Source organism: Nicotiana sylvestris, chromosome 1, assembly GCF_000393655.2.
Source record: "Nicotiana sylvestris chromosome 1, ASM39365v2, whole genome shotgun sequence".
NCBI lineage: Eukaryota > Viridiplantae > Streptophyta > Magnoliopsida > Solanales > Solanaceae > Nicotiana > Nicotiana sylvestris.
Genome location: NC_091057.1, coordinates 76386729 through 76392207, shown reverse-complemented (window position 1 = coordinate 76392207; position 5479 = coordinate 76386729). Strand labels below are relative to the sequence as shown.

Genomic DNA, 5479 nt, shown 5'->3' with positions numbered 1-5479 from the left:
TTCAATTTAAAAATTATTATAAATTTATATTATTATTTTACTTTCACAAACGATCATTCTTCATTTTTAGTTTTAGGAAGAATGCATAATCATTGAACATTTAAGCTATTACGTAAAATTTATGTCGCGGTACAAGTTCTCCCTCTGTGAACTGTCGTGACGGCACCTAGTCTCTACAGCTATGTAAGCCTAACAAATTGCAGAAAATAGATTAAAGATGCAAAACTAGCCAACTAACAGGTAAATATAATTAAAAGAGTTGAAGATGCCGCTCGGTATATACAATAGTGACACTCTCGACTGAATATAACACTCTCAAAATCCGAAATCTCATGGATCACAAGCTAAAGAAAAATACATAGTATTCTAACTCCAGAAGTCTAAACGAAGGAAAAATACAAGAAGTCTATATTGAAGGGAGAATAGAGAGGGACTTCTAGGTCTGCGGACGCGGCAGATATACCTCGAATTCTCTGGATCGCCTCGCCTCACGGGTAGTATGGCTGAGCAGAAGAACCTGGATCCGCACACGAAAAATATGTGCAGGAACGGGCATGAGTACACCACAGCGGTACCCAGTAAGTGATAAGCCTAACCTCGATCGAGTAATGACGAGAAAGGTCAGGGCCCTACCGATTATATATATATAACAAGAAAAAAAAATAGTATGAACGGTGACAACATAATTAAAATACTAATAGTCAATAAAGATGAAATCATAGAAAGAAATAACTCAGTATACAGAGATAGCAACAGGGGATCTCCCAGGATAACGTCCCGTAGTCCCAAACGTAAATGTGTAGAGGATCTCCCGGGATACCATCCCGTAGTCCAAATCGTAAATGTGCAGGGGGATCTCCCGGAATACCGATCTGTAGTCCCAAAGTAAATATCCAGTATAGGGGGATCTCCCGGGATACAGTGTCGTAGTCCCAAATATAAATGTGCAGGGGGATCTCCCGGAATACCGATCCGTAGTCCCAAAATAAACATGCAGGGTGTCGCGGCCCCTTTTTCCCTCCTCGCGGAGAGAGGTCCGACATGTGACAACTCTTTTAAATGGGTATTAAAAGAGAGAGTCGCCACCTAACGGGTTTGAGGTGTGTTAGAGAACCTATTTTGCAGATAACTCTATTTGACTAGTCAACATCACCAAAGATCGGGTAAGGGCTCAAATTATCTCAAAGAGAAGGTGTTAGTCACTCTTCGAGGTCCACAACTGTGGGTTCCGGTCGAATTTATACTATGTAAAACTATTGAATTAAACTAGGATGTAGATTGCTAAGTTGTAAATTAATCCTAAATGGTCAAGTATATACACCAATTTAAAAGCAATTAATTAAAACCAGTCATGAAAAAATGTAAGGATTGTAAATCGTAGAAAGCCTACTTAATTACATAAAAGGGGGCCCTAAATTTTTAAGCCTGATGGATCAACTCCCATGCAAAAGTCTACTAAGACTTTTATAGCCAAATGTACAATAGCTATCGGGCAATTTGTGTATCATGTCCGCTACCCTCATTACTATCTTTAAGTTGTTAACTTAAGAGCACACTATTTAATTCTAAATCGCGTCTTAATTCAAAACTACCCTTCCTACAGTCCAGGAGGCTTTGGACACTATTCTAAAGGGTTGGTTCTAGACATAACGAAAATCTCAAGTTTCTGTTTCTATTCTCATTAGCGTCACATAAGAGGGAGCACATTAGGACTTAAACAAATGACAGATAAGGCAAGTAAGGGCTCATGTTGGCCTCCGAATTTATTAAGCAATTAGTTAAGGTGGTGAAAATAAATAAATCTTAAGATAAACGAAGTTATTTGATGTAATACTCAATGATTAGATACATTGAAGCAAATATAATTGAGAATAAGTATGGTAAAAAGACGTATTTAAATAATAAGCATGGCAGAATATTTATAAAGGTAATTTAAATCTTTTAATGGCCAATATATAACTAAGAACACATTACTCATCAAAAGTTTGTAAAGCCAAGTGGGATAAACGTGCTGATAGGAAAAAATTAAGTAAATGATATGATTGAATGGCAAAAATACTTGCAAAATTCATCTTGATTTTTCGGAACCAAGGCGCTTGTAAAGAAATTTCAGATTTAAAATATAGCAAAATAGTGCTTATAGGAAAGAAATGATTTCAGAGCTAGAAATATGTTTCAATTCTTACGAATAGTTTAAAATAGACTCAAGTACTTGCAAAATAGTTTCATCACTAGAATAGAGCTCCAAATGAACTAAAATAATACTTGTAAATTTAGGCAGTAAACATCAGAAAATTAAAAAAGATGCTTTAAACGGTCTATGTTGCTATTTATGATTAAAACTTGACCAATTCTCTTAACATATAGATAGCACATAGGAAATCTGATTTTTTTTTCTATTAATTAGTCCATATAGACATGTATTTAACGATTTTAAAAGATAACAAGTAAATTATTTAAGCATGCCAAAACATGAGGACAAGTAATGAACCAAACAAATAGCAATTAGCACATAACCCCTCTTACTACAAAGTGTTCATACGTATGGAACAGTCATATTATCCTCTCTTTTTTTATGAAAGACAAATTAATCAATATACTAAAGCACTCTTCTATGTGTTAATGCATTCACAGTAGAAATCATGAAAACATATGGATATTGTTCATGATTCTTTGGGAAAAAGTTAAGTATGGAGTATTAACAAATCGGGTGGTATCACTTTCATTGATGCAATCTTTTAATCCCAAATATGATAACTAGATGATCCGAAATTAAATAAATTTAGGCATACAATTTCCAGTGCGTGAAAAGTCACATGTAATTCAAAGAATCACAACCCACAAAGAGTTTGAGGGATGTACCTGGGCGCTTCCAAGATGACTGTTTATAGTACTCGAGCAGAGTAAACATTTAAACAAACTACTCTATGTACAACTACCACGCATGAAACTAAGAAAAAATATTGAAAGCTACTATTCTATACTTAACTAATACCACAACAGGGAGACTAAAAATAGAATGACAAGAAACTAACCTGTTGCAAAGTGCCAAATTAATAAGAAAACCTGAAATCCAAATAAATAGCCCGCGAAAAGAGCTTCGACAGCAAAAATAAACCAACGATCCCAGCGATGAACTTTGAATAGCAGGAACATGAAAGAATCCAAATATCGAGAGGGATGAAAAGAAATAAACTTTGCCTCGCCTTACAGCCGGCAAAGCGAGAATTAAAGAGCAACTGGTGTAATGAATCTTAGTAAATAATATGTATGATAATCGCAGGGAATAGCTGTGATCAAAATGTAGTCCTCCCCGTACGTATCCTACTGATGTATTTATAAGACTAACTCAACACTAGAGTTCAAATTATAAAAGGGAAGTAGAGAAATTAGGATTCTGCAAAATATGGTCTTGAATTAAAAGGCAAAGAGCCGTTAGAGTGAGTGCCGATCAAATAAAGATTGTGTGCAGCTTTAAACTTAAAAAAAATCACATGAAAAGATTCGGACTTTTTATAACCAAGATAGGTAAAAAAAGAAGAAGCAATCATCTGTAAAGGAAAGAAAAAATGGAAAAGTACCAAAGCTTTTATCTTACTTTGTGAGAGATCTTGAATTTGGACAGATTCTCCAAAAAGATTCATACCCCCAAATTTTTTGCTAAAAATCGTTCTTTAAAGGAAGAAATACTTTCTGATTTGAGTGATTAGGGAAGAGATTGTCAATGACAATTATTAAAAAAAATGAAAAGGATAATTAAGGCAAGAAAAAATAAAAATAAAAAAAGTAAAGAGAGAAAAGCTAAATAAGGTAAATGGATCAAATAATTGAAGGAGGAGAATAGGGGTGTTCGGTGATGGGGTTGACGGGAAATTGGGAAGAAGATTTGGAATAATTTTTGAGATTAGGCTTAGGGAATTTTGGGTAAAGTATAGAATGACCTAGTAATAAAATAACTGGGAATGGTAATTAGTAAATAAAATACAAGAAGTTGAAGAAAAAAATCCTATTTTATAAAATATTTGATCAAGCTAAAAATAAATTGTAAATGCTTTATATTTTTTAAAAGTTGCTATATGTAGAAAAATTCTTTTAAAAAAATGTAAAAATAATAACAATAACAACAACGCCAATGATGACACTATAAATAATGACAATATTAAGTTAAAGAAGATAATTAACAAAAGGTAATTCAAATACTTGCATAAAATATGTGAGGCGGAAATAAATATTTAAATAAATACACATTTACATAAATATAATTAAAAATAAATTATAATGCCTTATATTAAGGGAAACTATTAATTTAACGAATAAAATATGTAGCAAAAAATATAATAAAGGTAAAGGATGAGCTTATAATACTCGAATTAAGATAAAAATATTAAAACTATCATTATGACTTTTTAAAGTTAAAATAGCAGCTCAGTATGACAAATTCGGGTATAGGAGGACAAAATTGGGTGTCAACACAGGGAGATCTCCCGAAATAACGTTTTGTAGTCCCAAAATAAATATACAACCAAATCAATATACGCAACATTCTCGAGAAGGAAATCTACAGTTCTATTCAAGTTCGTATCAAATAAACAGGTAATTTCTACCCTAAACATGCTACACAGAATCCAAGTAAAACAGTTTAAGCAGATAAGACAGTTAAGCCACGTAAGCATGCTTTCCTAAGCTAAACAGGAGGCTTCATATACTAGTATTGCTCCATTAAAGGAAAACATAGATATTTACTTAATGAAAACGAGTTTTTTCAATAATTAGCACATGTACGCACTCGTCACCTCACGTACACGGTATTCATATAACAACAGTACCAAAATCCTAAGGGGAGTTCCCCCACACAAGGTTAGGCAAACCCACTTACCTCGAACCAGCTCAAAATTAATCCAATATCACGCTCTTGCCACGAGTATCCAACTCCGAGTGGCTCAAATCTAATCAAATCAAATACATAACATAAATAAAACTACAAGCAACTAATTTAACTAATGAATTTAAAGCTACAACGAGAAATTAGAAAGACGCCCAAAAATCCTCCCCCGGCCCACGTCTCGGAACCAGCAAAAGTTACCAATTTAAAACACCCATTCACTCACGAGTTCACTCGTACAAAAATCATCTCAATCCGACGTCAAATTCTTGTTCAAAACTCAGATTTCTCATTGGGGAACGTTTTCCCCCATTTCCAAAGTTCTACTCTCAAATTTCTTAATCAGATGAGGAAAATAACAATAGATTAATGTATTAGAACCAAATTAGAGTTAGAATTCGTTACCCAGAATTTCTCTATCACGAATCGAATTTTCCACCCTCGGGAGTCGTGATGGCATCTACTTGTAAAAACTAGACAAGCCAAGTAATACAGATTTTGTTACCTTTTTTCCCTTAATTTTTTATCATTTATGAATTAACAGGTGATCAACAATGGAATAATCATAATAAACAGAAATGCGGAAGACTAAATATA

General features: G+C 33.6%; 1 long non-coding RNA gene across 1 annotated transcript; it reads right to left on the bottom strand.

Moving 5' to 3' along the window:
* Window positions 1–211: 211 nt before the first annotated feature.
* Window positions 212–3895, bottom strand: LOC138880439 (uncharacterized). Its single transcript, XR_011403092.1, has 2 exons — window positions 3036–3895; window positions 212–591 (listed from the first exon to the last, which is right to left on the bottom strand). It is a non-coding gene; the product is annotated as an uncharacterized lncRNA (long non-coding RNA).
* Between the last annotated feature and the right edge of the window lie 1584 nt (window positions 3896–5479).